This window comes from Pinus tabuliformis, chromosome 5_1 (assembly GCF_031772625.1).
Source record: "Pinus tabuliformis cultivar Carrire ecotype Pingquan chromosome 5_1, CPIR1, whole genome shotgun sequence".
Taxonomy (NCBI): domain Eukaryota; kingdom Viridiplantae; phylum Streptophyta; class Pinopsida; order Pinales; family Pinaceae; genus Pinus; species Pinus tabuliformis.
This window is the reverse complement of record NC_142305.1, coordinates 723,177,825-723,195,578: the sequence shown is the minus strand read 5'-3', so window position 1 is coordinate 723,195,578 and position 17,754 is coordinate 723,177,825.

Genomic DNA, 17,754 nt, shown 5'->3' with positions numbered 1-17,754 from the left:
AGTATTTCACAATCTTATTGATTAGTTGCACAAAATAACATAGGCACATCCATGCACATGAGTTTGTAATACCTTATTAATTGACTTATATCAATTTTGGATCATGAAGCTAAATGGGAGATGGTAGATCAGATATGGGCTATGTATCCTTCCTTCTTTGTCGGTTGAGGAAAAACAGCTTTGATAGTGGTTTTTGTGATTGCTTATGATGGTTTGGTATTTTCTTATGGTGGTTTGGTGTTTACTTATGGTGGGTTGATAGTTTTTTTATGGTGGTTTGGTATGTGCTTTATAATGGTTTGGGATTTGCTTTATGGTGGTTGATATTTGCTTTATGACGATTTGATATATTCTATATGATGTTTTGATATATGCTTTGGTATATTATTTGGCATATGTTTTGGTATCTATATTTTGATGATGTTTCTATATGTACACCTGTATATGGAAGTAAATACCATAACAAGCTGTGTTATAAAGCTCCACTATGTAGTATGGGTGTCATGTTAGTGTGAGTATGTTATCATGTTATTATGCTATCATGTGGTTATGTTATCATGATGTTATGATGTTATGTCAATTGGCACTTAGTAGGATGATCATTGTAAATACCATAATGAGCGGTGATATAAAGCTCCATTATGCATTATGTTGTCATGTTGTCATGATGTTCTTCTCTTGAGTAGATATTTCATTGTAAATACTGCATCGAGCTATGTTATAAAGCTCCATGAGCAATATGTCTTCTTTAAGCAAGTTGCGGAGGTATAGGTGTGATTGGACACCGAGGATGGTGTCCCCCAAGGGGGAGGGTTCTATAAAAGCCCTTGTGAAAATTCCATTTAATAAATATAAAAAAAAATAACCATGGATGAATGGGATATGTATTCCAAGCTGAATGTTGGGCAAGGCATCCCAGGGGGTGTTCATTTGGTTGTTTATGGCTAAGGAAATTGGCAAAGGTAATGGCTAAGGCATTGAAAGGCATTTTTTGCTCATTTGTTTATGAAAATAATGGAAATTAGGAGAAAAAGGAGGTGAAAGGTCCCAGGTTACATGTGAGGAGGAAAATGAAGGAAAATAATGGAAAATGAAGAATATAGAGGCCTCAATCATAAAAAGGCTTTTGAGGATTAGTTGGTAACCTTTCGTCAATTTAGCTTTGGAGCTCTCTCATTATTATCTCTCTCTCTCTCTCATACGCTTGGACACTTAGAGTTTTCTTGGAGCACTTTGGCATTGGAGAAAGAAATGCAAAGAAGGCAAGAGGAAGCAAAGATCAAGGAGGGAAAGGTAGGATCAAGCAGATATAGCAGGCTTCATTATTTATTAACTTTGATGTGTATTTTCCTTGCTAGATTTGGCATGCATGGGATTGCATGTGTTTCTTTTCTACCATGGCATGGGGTTTACCAAGTATGACAATATTTTTAGACTAGCCTTGACATTCCTTGATAACTTTGTTGAGATGGGTTCTCTCATGCGATTTGTGTGGGATGGCTGGATTGGATTTGAAGCTAAGTAGGGTGGATCTCTGAATTGACGAACACATGGTGGTAGTGGTCCCTGAACTAGACTAAGGATGCACGAAGCCACTAGCCTAGTAACCCCTGAATCAGACTGTGGGTTGTGTAATGTCAGATTGTGTGCCTCGATGGGCCTAGGGATCCTTGTTAGTGAATGGAAGGATATACGATAAAGCGAAGAGGTGTATTTTCTCTCTTTTGGGCCTAGTGATTCCGGATTTAATGAACGGTAAACCCTGGAGAGTATGTCTCAGTGTAGGGCCTATTGATCCCTGGATTAGACTACAGATGCATGGTAAAGGCTGAGGAGACTGGGGGAGGCACTCAAATTCGTCACGGTGTAGGAAGATAAATCGATGACATCCACATTGATTGTTATTTTTGATGTGTTATATGAGCCCCACATTCATGCTTGGAATATGGCATGGGGGTGATTAGCTAAAGAGAGACTTGGCTCAACCAATCTATGGTTGGGTGGAACGTGGTAGTCCCATCTCTCGTTAGTTCATTGCATTGATTAATGAGAAGTTCATTTCATTTATTTTCATGTGTAAATGTACTGGTATATATATGGATTTTGATGGCTGATATGTTTATTATAATTTTGTTCCTATTATGACGGTTCTATGTTCATTTTATGGCAGCAACTATGTTTGGCCCTCAGTATGTTTTTACTTGTATTTAAATGGTTATTGTATCTATGACCTAATAAGTGATAAGGAAACAAATGACACGAGGAAACAATGGTTCATGACGATTCTTAGATAAGTAAGAGATCCCTACCCTTAACTCTGTGGCTTACACCTATAGGTTACATGTTGATGAAATGCTTTTTATGGCTTGTACGGGTCAGGTTAAGGCCTTGATGAACTATTTCCTTTTGCATCATTGTTTCCTTGTACTTTAATTAATATTGATCTTTCATTTTATTCTGGTAGTGGCCTGGGCTCTGGGCCTAAAAAAGTGGCTCAAATCTCGGAGAGTTTCTCACATAGAACTGGCAAGTTTGGACCATAGTCGCTGGAAGGTAGGCCTATGAGATCAACTTTAGGTCTCTGGTCGCTCCCTTTCCCATAGCATGAGAATGATTAAGCCTTAAATTGTACAAAATAGCAATGAGACCGAGGGACATGCTGTCTAAGTGGTTGACTGTTGTTGAGGGTTTTGTTGATGTTGTTGGATGGTTTTCTATGATTTTCCATCAATTCCACTTCCTTAAGGTCACCTAGGAGGTCTAATCTTATCATAGTAGCCTCTTGCCTTAGGTTTACCCCACTTGGCATGGTAACTTGGGTGGATGTGGGAGGAAGGTGTTACAATGAGATAGATTATGTGATTCACAAATTATTTGGTGTCATTAGCTTACATAATGGGTACTATAGGTAAGTTATTCGAGTAGGTTTATATTTCATATAATAAAATTATCTATATGATTAAAAGGATGCAAAAGAAAAATAAAAATCCCAAGGTTATTCCTACTTTCTATATAACATCTTACTTATTGGATGCAATATGTGTTTCTAATGTGTTTGTAACTCCTAATTTCTGTTGACATATTTCAAAGGCCTTGCGGATGTATATTTTTAGATACTATGCAATAATAAGTATAAGGTTATATTTAGCCATTTTTTACTTTTAACTAGATTTGTTACAACATATCATTTTTTTCAAAGAATATGCAAGGCTGATACCAAATTTAAAGAAACTAATGAGCTATATTAGTAATTGGTACCTTGAAGACCTTATTTATTTTAGGATTAGTGGTGCTACCTTTTTTAACCAATTGATGCCCATCTATCTAGTTCCTTGGTAATCCTAGCTATAGTGAAAGGTGTTCTGGGTGCAACACTTGAAATTTTTCCAAAGCATATACTAGAGAAAACTATTATAAGGTAGAAATCAAATTGTACTTCAAGGTTTCAATGCTTCGTTATTGAAAGAGGTTAAGAAAATTATTTTTATTCCTTATAACCTTGGTGTAGGCCATGATTTCTTAGAGAACCCAAAGGATGTAAAGCAAGAAGCAATTTCCCTCCTTGAGTATAGGCTCCTACTAGGATAATATAGGAGACATGATCCTAGGGGTTTGGTAGTTAAGAATTGCATTCTAATATATTTAGGTTGGCCATATAACCATGAATTTTGGGAGTATGAATTACCTTCTGAAAATGATAAGCACCAAGGTGAGGCATTGTTAAAGAAACAACATCCTCATCTAACAACATTTAATTCTTTATCTTCTAATGATTAAATAAATGAGATGTTGGATATCATCATTTAAGAGTTTTGTCCTGAAAACTCTCGGAAGTAGTTTTAGGCATGAAATGGTGGTTTTTTTGGGGAAAAATGTGGCCGCTTAAGGGCCACATTTCCTAGAAATGTTATATACACAAATACGTTTATAACATTACAATAATCACCTTAACCAGAGTCCATATGCAAGATTCATGCCATCTAGAACATTACATTCTTTTTTTGACGACCATGACTTGAGAGTGTGCCATGTAAACCCCCATTATTCATGGGAAATTGGCTAGGAATGTGATCATGATGAAAAAGACTCTAGAAAAGTTGTTATTGTAACTTCATTTAAGTGTTGAAGGAGTTAAAATTAACCTCTAATAAGATATCAAGTTTTGTTATAATCAACCTCATAAGGAGGAAAGGTGTTGCATTTTATTTGAATGCACTTTGTTCCATAGAGGACTAGAGTAGCTGAGAGTGGATTGGAAGAGAGAAACATAGAGGGTTTGTGCACTATAGTAGCCCATGGGCCACATCTTACTTCTTCTTACTTGCATCCATTTCTATTCAGAGAAAGATATAGTGGAGAAACCTCACCTTCCAGTTAGCTTTTCTCTTGAAATGCCTTCCCACATCATAGCATGTGTTATTGTGGTTAGTATGTGATTGTTCTACTAGTTCTTTATTTTCTACATAATTATAATTTGCATGCATATGTAATAAATAGTTATTAACAGACCCAAAAATCTGAGATCTGTTGTAATGAATTATTTAGTGGAATATCCAAAACAATTTATGCATCACATTTTATTCCTTCAAGGACTTTCAAATACCAATATTCTTGTGATAAAAATTACAGTCGAAGCGAAACTATAGTGTGAGTGAATTTTTAGTTATTAATGTTGAATTCTCCCATTCAATAAAAGTGAAGACTAGCATAGTCGTAGAAATGTGGCCCATTATGAAATATAATGTCTTGATCTGCTTGATTATGAAATATGGAGCTAAAAAATCCGTTACATGCAAAAGTTAGGTCGATGAATCCCTCGGGCTTCTAGTGAGTGTTAATCTAACTAATGAGGTCCTTAAAGCGCTAGAGCCGTAGAAGATTATCTATAATAGCATAATACTCCATATATTGCAAATAGTTACTCATTTGATTAGTTTTAATTTCATATCTTGGAATTCCATTCGCTTGGGGATGCATTGTCTAAATTTGCACATGTTCATAGTTGATAAATGTTCTCGAATTTTGGTTCTTTTCCTTATTTTTTTAGTGGCAGTGATTGCATTTAACATTGAAATTAGTCTAGATGAAACATCAGTATTGATAGGAGAGCTAACATAGCTATAATGTAGGTTATACAAGGAATAAAATGAAATGTAGTAAAAACATACAACACGAAGTATGACAATGAACACAATAATATAATGATAAACCAACCTCTGTTAAATACATAAAATGATAAAATATTGTATAGCATAGGATGACTAGAATTGTGGTAGCTATATTTCTAAGAGAGTGATGGTGGAAACACACATTTGCAGCAAGCTATTACAAGAGGCTAAAAGAATGGCTTTTTAACATAAATAAAGAAAAAGAATGGCTTTTTAACATAAATAAAGAACCCTAAAAGTCTGAAACTATAACTCTACAGATTTGAAACTATAACCCTAGAAAATGAAATGCCAAATTTTTTGTGAGTACCAAAGTAGTTAATTGGCACATCAACTTCTTAAAAATACAACATTTATATGCAATATCTATTTTAAATAGACAATAGCCTATTTAAAAAAATTATTGGAAAGTTACTACTTTTTGTTAAAATTAGGATATATTATGACAACCCCTAGCCCCTCGAATGGCCCCAAAAAAAACATCATATAAAACTTCGAAACGAAACGACCTTGAAAGTTTGAGTACCAAAATATCACCCAAAAAAAACGTAAAGAAGATAACCAAATTATGTTGTTTTTAATAAGTTGTACCTTAAATCTTTTAAGCTTTGACTTTTTCGTGGGTTTTTGATTGTTTTCTACATGCTCTATAAGAGACACTATAAAAAGGAAGCCATAAAAGTGTACAATCGTGTAACCAACGAAAATAATTATGTTACAATAATTATATTAAAAATATGTTTCTTTCATCATAATGTTTGCTTTTCTTTTTTTAACTAGACAAGTAAGCTTATTTTATATTATTTTATCTTAACTTGTGTGTTAGGGAAAACAAATTTATCTTAGTTTACTTTATGTTATATAATATTATGATATATTTTATATTTTTATTAAAAAAATATATATGAGCTTATTTTAGTTTATCTTATGCTATTTAGTATTAATTTATCTATATAAATTAAACTACTAGTAAATATCTATAGACATTATCAATTTATAATAAACATTTATACAATTATCTTATGATACATTTTACATTCTCATTAAACATATATATATATAGATAACTGAATTATAACTTTATTTTAAAAAATTATTAATAATAAAAAGAATTAGTATATATATATATATAAACATGCAACCAGATTTTAATTAGAGAGATTTATCTTCATTTCATAATAGATATTGTTGTATGTAGAATATGTTGCAATACTATGAACCAATATTATTGATTATCAATATCACATTCAAAAAATCATAATTACCTTTCAAATAAATTTAAATTTTATTAATTAATTAAAAAATCTATAAATTTAAATAATTATTATTAGAAATATTATTAAATAATATTAAAATATTCTATAGAATTAAATCTGTATTATCCACTCCTAAATTATTAATAATTAAATTAAAAAACAACACTATTAACGCAATTATCCACATAATTATTTCATTATTTTAAGAAATTAATAACCTGGAATTAACGAACAAAAACATAATTTAAAACTGCTGAAATCACAACTTTTACATCAAATCTGAATGGAATAACGGACAGAATACCAATTGAATCAGAAAAATAACGGACAGAATCCCAATCGAATAAGGTAGGAAAACGGACGGAATAATGGAGAATAGGATAACCGCATATCCCACATTGAACTCAACCAAGATTCTGTAGTAACGACACAAGTTGAGCGATTCGTAATTAGTAATCCTTCGGCTACTTTCTTTTGCAATGTTCACGCACGTCCAAAACTACACGCTTTACCAACGCCGCTTCATATCTGCACACAGTTGGAAAATGTGGATGGATCAAACAATCAAATGGAGAGCGCAAAACAGTAACTTGATCAGCCCAGCATGTCTGTCCTCAAGAGTCCACTCTGTGGAAACATAACTGCTTAATGTGGTTTCTTATAACGGCATTTAAACAAATAACTTCCCATTTATGAAAACAGTAATCAATCAAACAAATAACAAAGGAATGGGTTAGAGGCTAAATATAATTTTAGTGGGCGCACCCGTTTGTGTGGTCGAGTGTCCAGCCTGACAAATCAGAAATTCTGAACAGAGCCGCTTTCCATATTTCAATTTCTTCTGCTTTGTGAATTCCGCTACTGCGATAATGTTGGAATGCCTGCGCAAATGGGCTGCCAGATCGCTCTGGATGACGCACCTGCGAAGGAGTTACTTTTATAAAACAGAGGAATCACCGTTCCCAGCACCTGATTCGCAATAAGCGAGACTTCGTTGAGGCACCATACAGATGTTGCATAATCTGGGGACAAAATAGGAATCATAATTCGGCTGCATTTAATGGCGTGCGTTATAGCTGCATCGATATTCTCACCCTCTTTTACTTCATTGGCTTCCTGGAAAACATTGATTTCTTTGCTGGCCGCGAGTGCACTGTAGAGATGATCTACGAGGCCTTTTCTGACATCTGAGCCTCTGAAGCTCAGAAATGCATCATATCCCCATGTCCTCCGCATTGCCCCTGCCATTGAAAAAGAAACGGAGATCAATATGCCTGGGTTCGCTATTCGAGATTACTCGGATGGGTTAGAAGTGGTAGGCTGGCAACCTTTTATAGAGGGGAGGTGAGGTTAAGTCAAAGTTGCGATGAAATGTCCACGAAGTTCCTTAAATGTCTCTTACTTCACAAAACCTCGTTTAAGATAGATAAAGCCTGTTTTGTGCCCCCACTTACCTGCAGATGTTGCCAGGTTGAACCCTCGCTTACCTGAAATTCGCGAAGTCTAACAAGGAGTTGCCGGGAAAGTTAGGGAAATTTTGATATATTTAAAGAAAATTTAGTAAGGATTTTTGTAAATCTAAGTTATGGTTATTAAATTTTAAGAAGTTAAAGGAAATTTTGATCATATTTAAAGAAAATTTGGCAAGGTTTTTTGTAAATCTAAGTTATGGTTATTAAATTTTAAAATTTTAGGTGTCCTAAATGTTTTTGATGGTGCTGAATCCATTTCCATCATAAAAACAAGATTCAAACACTGCCTCTACAAGATTTTTTGAAATTTTTTTGCCCAGATTCCAACAACTTTTGGTCAGCCATTCCTCCGCCTCGTTAGAAGGATGACTCCGCCGGAGATCGCCTTCTTGTCCCACTTCCTCTTGAAATCAATGCACCGGAAACAATAGATTTGAAGATCGCGACGGTGTTGATGAAATCTTTTTTTGAGTACCCCTAGGGGGTACTTTCCTCCCTCCTTTCGCCTCCTTTAGCTTAAAAGCACCCCACCCTACCCATATCCGTATTGCGCGTCATTCGCTAAGTTGAGATAAAGAGGAGGTAGTCAAAGGAGAATAAATGGCAGGACATCTCCCTGGTAGTAGGAAAGTCTTGATGAGGCCAGGAGGAAGGAGACAAAGAAGAACGCGGCACCTTCCGCCTTTCCATTTCTTGATTCGGAGGCAATCCTTCTGCCTGGGCTGATCGGTCATCCAACACCCATAAAAAAAACGATGAATCAATAGCCCCTCTTCTTAAGCGGTAACGTCAACATCGACAGGGATTTGCCTTCTGTCTCCTTTCCTTCTCTACAATGATTAAGATAACACCATAACAACTATTTGGAATATAATATTTACCAGCAAGGAAAGCCTATGGAAGGTAAAATATGTTTTCGAAGAAATTCATTTCATCTTGAATTTGATACTTTCTAGTTGTGAGAGGCGGAAATTATAATTAATTTTCGACAAGAAATTAGTCTTAGATTTTAAAAAGCTATGAATAGTATCCTACGCTGCATTAGTGTAGGATATTGTAAACTGATTTAAACGGTGTGCAAGGAATTTTTTTATATGTTAAATTCAAAATTAAATATTCATAAATGATTTCTTTTTGGGCTAAATCTAAGAAGCAACAGCTACATTTCTTTAACTATTTTCTATATCTTATAAAAGGAAACTATTTTCTATATCTTATAAAAGGAGAGGAAGGATACTTAAATAAAAGGAAGAAAAAATAGATAACAAAATATAGCTTTGTTATACTACTACATCATATGTAAGTTCATCCTCTCAATCCTACTATAGCCTAATAGTGCTATCAATGGAAGGCGTGCTACAATTTAAAGTCAAGCACCCAAAAAAAGTAAATGCACTTCTTTGTGGAAGTAAAATATGTTTATTTATTTCATGTATATATTTCTATACAAATGACCATATGACTAACATTGTCATTATCATAAACATTTTTCAAAAATTCTAAGAATGGATTTAGTAAAGGCTTAATGGTGTTTGGCACTTCATCTCACTTTATTTTAAATTATTATCATTATCATAAACATGATTCAAAAATTCTAAGTATATATTTAATAAAGGCTTTATGGTGTTTGGCACTTCATCCCACTTTATTTTAAATTATTGTGAACAACATATTGTCTCCAAAACATCATGTTTATTTGGAATTCATGCCCATTGTTAAAATATATGGGTCACTATTGGTTGTATAAGAGAATTTCAAAATTTCTTGTACTTGTTTAATAATTCTATATATGCATACATTTCATTGATTATGATTAGTCGGTTTATACTTATAATATGTAAAGTTATGATTAATTTAATGACTTCACCATTTCAATGTTTTATTCATCATTCATTTCTACATGTTTACATTAAATTAACAATTTGATTTTGTATTTATGACCCTTTTTAATTCAAAATTTAGATCTTATTTTAATTAACAAGTAGTAGCCATAATATTTTCTACATCTATAAGTTTAGAATTTAATTTAGATAGATGTTAGAAGTAGGTCTACATTTTTATTCAATAATTTAAGTCAATTAATTACTAACTTAAGGTACATTAAAACTTACATGCAAATATAATTAGATGATCAATACCATTAAGTGGAAAGACGACTCCATTGACTTGTCTAATTAATTTTTCTAAAACCATATAGTTATCAAATTCTTCAAAGATACCTTGGGTTTCCACCCTTACTTTTTCCCATGGAAATTCCTAAAAAGGTGTTTTCAATGTTGTGTTTGGTTTCAATCTTAAGCATTCATTTGAAGCACCAATAATATGTCTACCCAAAATTTCATGTCACTTCAATATGTTATGCCTTGGTGACACCTAATTACAAATATTAATACATACACATTGTGTGTATTCACTTCTAAGAGCACCTTCCAATTCCATAATTTTAGTTTCCGAAGTCACTTTGCAAGAATAATAACAATTTCATAAATAATATTACATATGAATTAAGGGTAAAACTATGGTGGAAAAACAAATTAGAAAAGAAAAGAAATTAAAATATTATAAGAAGACGGTGGATTTTAATTTTAAAAAAAAGTATATATATTTATTTTAAACAAGGGTTACATAGTAGCTAGTACCTCTGGCTTAACTTAAATATAACTTAATTAAACTAAAAAATAATAAAGACATATTTAATGATAAAAATAAAAGAACTAATAAAATATTGTATTGTTGAATGTCATCACCAAAAATTATGAAATATAATTAACTAATATTTTTTATATTAACATATCTACACTTCAATATATATATTCTTATATAAGTGTTTATTTCTTATATATATATATATATATATATATATAACTTTATTAAAATATGTTTTTAATATAATAATAAGTTAATCTTAAGTTGAAAATACGACAAAAAAAACTATAATTCATGAAAATAGAAATAATAGAAAAAAGGAAAAAGAAAAAGAAAAAATAAGAAGAAATAGAAATGGAAGTTACTAAATAGCACATAATAAGACCTCAACCAATCACCATACAAATAAATAAATTTAAATAATAAAAAAAAATCACAAAACATAAATTCCTAATGTTAAACTATGGATAAGCGAAATAAATTTTTGGTCAAAGACAAACTAATACATAGTCAACATGCAAAACATAGCATAATACATGCTTGCACAACTGAGCATAATACATGCTTGCTACAGGTATAATAATATAAAGAAGAACATTAGCATGGTTAAAATAGAAACAAACTCTTCTTGGTTGAATATTGAAATAAAGCATAGGATAATTCCTAAAATTTAGTTGATCAAGAAAAATTGTGTCTTTGTAATAGTAAGAAGATTAAAAATGAAATGCATATTCATTTAGCATGTCTTGTCTACACCCATATTAAAACACAATTTCAAAATATTTATTACGATATTAATTTAATCTTTTAAATCATTAAAATTATGGTGATTTATAATTAATTATAATATATATTAAAAATAAATTTAAAAATAAAATAAAATAATGTATTATATTTTTCTAACATTTTATAATTTATAATTTATTAATAAATGTTAATTATAACTTATAAATTGAAAACAAGCCAAAAAATAATAATGTTAATCACCATCCATTATGATTTATTACTTCACATGTAAAACCATTTAAACCCATGTCAAAGAAACAATGGGTAATTATTTTCTACTCACCAAATACATAATTTATTTATAATATATCATCCATTATAAATTTTAACCCATTTCAAACAAACATTGGGTTATTGTTTTAACACTACTAGCCAAAGAATATAATTTATTTCTCATATATCCCTCTATGTTGGAAGTAATGCTTCCATGTGTTGTTGTGAGTTGTCATTATGAGTCTCAAGGTGTCAATCTAGAAGTTGTTGATTCCTATGTTATGAGTTGGAGTTATGTTAGGCGTGAGTCATAATTTGTCAAAGTCACCAATCTAATTCTTATATATGTAACTGATTTATGTGGTCAATAAATAGATGAGTATGATTTGTTATGTGTAATCGCTCTTTATCTCTCTCATTTTCTAATATGGTATCAAAGCCATAAGATTGAAATCTGAAAGGCAAAATCTAGATTATTAGAGTTATTCATTTTAAAGTCATTGTGTGGTGTATAGAACACGATCAATCATGAACGATATAATTTTGTCGCCATAATCTTCACAGACAAGATTTCTTTAATCAAGAACATTTCTTTAATCAGGATATGAAATTAGACCTAAGTGTTTTTTTGTTGCTAGCTGGTTAGATCTGTGTGTGGTTGTTTTTGCTAGCCGAGGGTGAGGGAGTGAGAGAGAGAATTCCATCGTTGTCGTTTGAAATACTTTGGGTTTTATAGGTTGGAGATCTACCCAGAATAGTTGGGTAAGGTATTGTTATTGAAGGAGGAGGAGCCGGTCGTGGAATTGTTCGAGGAGATCCACCGTCGTGTGCCTAGGAGTGGGCCAGGGTTAGCAGGCGTCAAGATTAGCAGCATTTTCCGAGTTTATTTTCGACGTGGGATGTTGAAATTTATACCCCTGCATCTTCGAAGTGGGACAACACATTAAAAATAAATAAAATCCAATGTTATAGCTTATGACAGGAATTGAGATCGATAGCTAGCTCTTCCCAAATTTTAAACGTCAACGTCAACACTAGAACACATTGTGTTGCTGGTTCCGGAGGGAGGCCAGAAAAGATAAAGATTGATTCCATATCGTGATGTAGAACTAGGTCTGCACTTTTAGTAAAATATCTGATCTCAAACCTGAAAGAGGTAACATGGAATCTCTGTCTTTAGGGACAATGGCATCAATTTTCGTACATGGAAAGTCAAATTTCAAATGCACCTTATGAATAGGGGTCTTTGGAGTATAGTTAGAGGCACTGAAAAAGCTCCTACTAATCCTAAGCTCTTAGTTAAATGTGAAAAAAGAGAAGACGCGCACAAGGGTATAATTAGATTAGGACTTTAGGATTTTCAGATACTCAGTTGCATTTGATTGATAGGAAATTCATTTAATGAAATTTAGGAGCATCTAAGTAAATTATTTGGAGAAAAGGCTATGAACGTAAAGTTCTCTTTAAAACCACATCTCTCGAGTCCAAAATGCATGACGAGACACCTCTTTCTAATCATATAAATGAGTTAATGTCTCTATTTAGGAAATTAGCGAAAATTGCTTCGAAGGTAGAAACAAATGATGCTAAATCAATTCTATTAAATAACCTATCTCCCAGGGATAACAAAATTGTATTCAAATTAAGTCAACTATCCTCTCAATCATTAGAAGGAATAGTATCATCACTTTTAGCTAAAGAAAAAATGGCAAATTAAGAAGGATCAAATGTTGGTGGTCAACGTGAACTTAAACTATTTTGCAAAAGAAATATAAAAAAAAACAAGGGCTTAACATAATGCAAACATAGCCAACATGCATGACTTTTGAGAATCAAATACTGATTAGGGGGCACTAAAATCACCTCTCAAACTATTCTAAAAGTAAAAGAGACTTAAGATTTTCTATTATGTGTGTTTGTTTGTATGTTCCAGTTTGTGGTGTAAATTCAAGTAGTATTGTGTTATTATATTTTGCAAGAATCAAATGATAGAGAACCACAAAGAACAAACCAACTATTCAATAGTCTAATGTGACATGTCATGCTCTAGAGCATTAGTTATAGGTAGTTATTAATAAGGTCAAGTTGGTGTGACCCATCATGCTCCGGGAGTGTCAGTACAGGTTATTTTTATAAGGTCAAGTTATAGAATTATATCCTAAAGACATTCTATACCCAAAATGTTATCCAAGATAATTGATGAAGGATGCAGAGGGCCATGGATTGAATAGATGGTGGCAACTCCATAGGATGGTTTAGTATCGAGACTAACCCGTTGCACTCTAGGAGGTTGAGAAGCGTCGATTCTGCAAAGTACAACAACAATGGTCTGAAGTGGTTATGTCTTAAATTGATCAAGTGGGAAGCTCAAAAGTGTGGAGAAGAAAAGAGAAGAAACCATGAGAATTTAGAGTGGATATGAGTGCTAGTGATGACCATATCAGAGAAACGTGACAAAGATTCATTTATTGTTGTAATCTGTGTTTTTCATATTTGTTACTTGTAAGCATTAGGGGAGGGTGTTGGAAGTAATGCTTCCATCTGTTGTTGTCAGTTGTCATTATGAGTCTCAAGGTTTCAATATAGAAGTTGTTGATTTGTATGTTATCAATTGGAGTCGTGTCAAGCCTGAGTCATGATTTGTCGAAGTTCGTGATCTATTTCTTATATATGTAAGTGATTTATGCGATCAATAAATAGATGAGTGTGATTTGTTGTGTATAAGCACTCTATCTCTCTCTCTCTCATTTTCTAATACTCAGTACATGTCATTTGTCGATATTTAAAAAAAATCATGGAACTAAGTTGAATTAATAGTTATATTGAGAAATCATATGCTCTGGGTTACAAATAAAACTAGTCCTATTGCTTGTAGAGGGTAAGGAATATTTCACACAAATATAAAGCCAAAAACATCAAGATAATATCATTATTTGAAACAATAAGAAAAAGTTAGAGTTACAACTAATATGTTACATAGGCATGTATATTTTTCATTTAAATCTTACTACTCTTGAGAGGCTCATAGTTTCCATGGTAGACTTCTAGGTGATCTGACAAAGAGGATATTTTTATTCTTTTAGGGTCATAATATTTTCACACAAAGTAAAACATGTAAAACACACTCTATGCAAAAAGCCATGTCAAGTGAAAAAAGCACAACAACCCAATGAGGATAGTCCCATACACATATCTCCCTACACTTCCCACACCATGGCAGTGCTCACGAAGGGAAGCATACCAAAAAAATAATCAATAATTTGGGTGAATATGAGGTAATGAATGTTGAGCACCAAGGTCTTAATCCAGTTTCCCTTAATAATACCCTTGCTCTTCTGTATGATGCCCAAACAATATTTTCCCCTCAATATGGATATGACGTAAGCGAGGTGCCACCCTATGTTTAGATACACATACCCAAAGAATAAATTCATGGTTATAAGAATCAGGCCAAAAATAAATGCCATTGAATTCAAATAGTTCACTGGCATGGTGATTTTGAGCAGGAAAAAGACTGATATGAAGTTCATGTAATAGGCAAAGCCAATGGAGACCAGAAGAAAGTGATAATAAGGCACTTCCAAATATTGGTAATGATGCTCATAGCCCACCCATAGAAAATTTCCTCTCTCCTATAGATTGAAGCCATAGTATACACCACTATCCTTACAGACAGAAAAGAGAAGGAAAAAATGAATACTTCATACGCTGCTAGAAAGAAGTACTATGTCCATTCCTAGGCCAATACCCTCATAGCCTCTTTCCCATAGGAGTGTCGACTTGATGTGATAAAACATTTCATTCCAATGAATTTCGTTGAGAAAAGGAGGGTTGATCAATGCTTCATTGATATTCAATCTTGAATCCCGTCACATCAAAAATTTGGATTTTCATTTCCCTCTCGATCTCACAGATTTTTTTTACAATGGGTGACGAAGGAAAAAAAGTGATGGATAACAGAGCCAAACAAACCTTGGAGGAGATGGGTTGCCATATAGTCAGAGAATGTTTAGCCATTGTAATCCAAACTTTGAGGTGCCAAAAATATCCTCATCATTCTGCGTCATCAGAGACTTATTCTTTCCCATCGGCAATAATTCTCAGTCGAATTTGCGGCCTAGGTAGACTACTTTGTTTCAAAATCATCATCTTGCTTTTATTTGACTATGATGACCTAATTTTGAACCTGGAGTGTCTTCCTTAAAAAAATTTCCTACTTCTTTACGAGAGCTATAGGGCGATAAGATGTTATCATACGATACATCTTCACCAATACCATGCGTTCATAGAAAATAACTGATATGTTTTTGGAAGGTACACCTATGTGGCATCCACATTTGCAAAAGAAAGTTGCACCACTCTACTGATGTGCTTCCATCTACTAAGCCTTGCATTGTCAAAGGAGCAGAAACCTCTGACCTATGAGGACAATGTAGTTGCGACCTCATTTAATTGAGAAATAATTGAGAAATACCATCTTATAGTCCATTTAGAGATTACAACACTGCCATATCTTGCTATCACACCTGTGGCATCACAACTCATCTGGAAAATTGCATTCAGATTTCTTCCTTAACCTTTTGAACATGCATATTCTTGTTCAAAACCTATTAGATGACACTCGTTGTTTTTCATTCCGAGTATATGCCAATTCAAAGGAAAAAATGATTCCATAATAACTGGATATTATAATGGTTCAATCACCCCATACTACAACCTTTCGACTTTTTGGAAAGGTAGAGGAGGCAAAACATAAATTCACACGCAAATCACACAAACTATGACTCTTCTATTGATCACACAAAACTTGATTCTTACAATGAACCCGTTGAAGGGTATTTAACCTTTTCCAACTAGTGACTCGCCTAAAATATCTTGACATGCAACCACACACTTAACTCAGCTAACTCACACTCTAAATATGGATTTCACTTAACACTTCATCCATCACTTGACTTGACTCAACGCTTAGTTAACTAACTCTCTAATTTTATACAACTCCTCATGTGGGAGCTATTAGCTTATTTTAATACCCCCCTTAATTACGACCGTATGACTCAACATAACTCAAACATGACTCAACTATGCCTGCTAGGCTTACAATAGAAATTGACTCTATTATCACACAAACATGCCTATTGGTCTATGTCTCGGCTAGGCTTAACAACTCAAGACTTTCACAATTTTGCATTTTTTTTCTCTTCTTCCAAATTTTATATCCTTGAAATTGCTTCATTCTCTATTGCACTTTCTTGTTGTAGGCTCCATATTCCTTTACTTGTTGTTGCTACAATTTTACTTTGAATTTTCTTGAATTTGTGTTGAAAAACAATTTGATCTTGTCTACTACATCTTCCTCTTCAAATATTTGTTCAACCATGGACTGCTGCCACAACATTACATCTTCAATCTGTCTTATTTTCTCTGCTTCTAGCGCTTCATATTCCTGACTTTCTTTCTACCATATTTCTTGATAGTGGAATCTTATCTCTTCTTTACTCCATTGCCGAAAAATGGTTTCAATGCATTCATATTTATCTTTCATATCATTCTTTTCACTTTCATCTTCAGGTACTGCAACATTTTTCCTGTAATCTGCACACTCAAGATCAATATTCACCATTTCATTCAATTCTTTTATTCTAGCTGCTACTTTAAGACTCACATCAATTTGTTCTATTGGTTTCTAAATCCATTCTTCAATGAGCTTCAAATCTTCATCAAATTTATTAACAACTTTGTTTTCAACTTTTTCTCCCATGCTATTTTGAACACCTGCATATTAAAAAACAATGTTAAAAACATCTTTATTATGCTCTTCAGTTAGAGCTTATTGCTATACCTCTTCCCTCTTATCTTGTTAGTGGATATTCTCATAAAAAAACTCGTCAATCACTTTATCCTGTTCTTGATCATCAACTGTTGTTAGATGACATACTGCTTCATGAGCAGTTCCAACTGCTTCATATCTTGCTACTATAATGACAACTTCAACATTTAATTCTTCATCAAACATGGCGCTTATCATATTGCCACAATCAATCCCTGTTTCAAAAAAAAAAACCACACATATCATCAACATAATCTTCATCCACGCTATGGTGGGATATCTGAGCATGTTTGTGCTCATTGTCAATTTCATTGGACAATTTCAACTTCACCAAATCCATCAGCTACAGCTGGATTCACCAATTCACATATAACTTTGTAGTC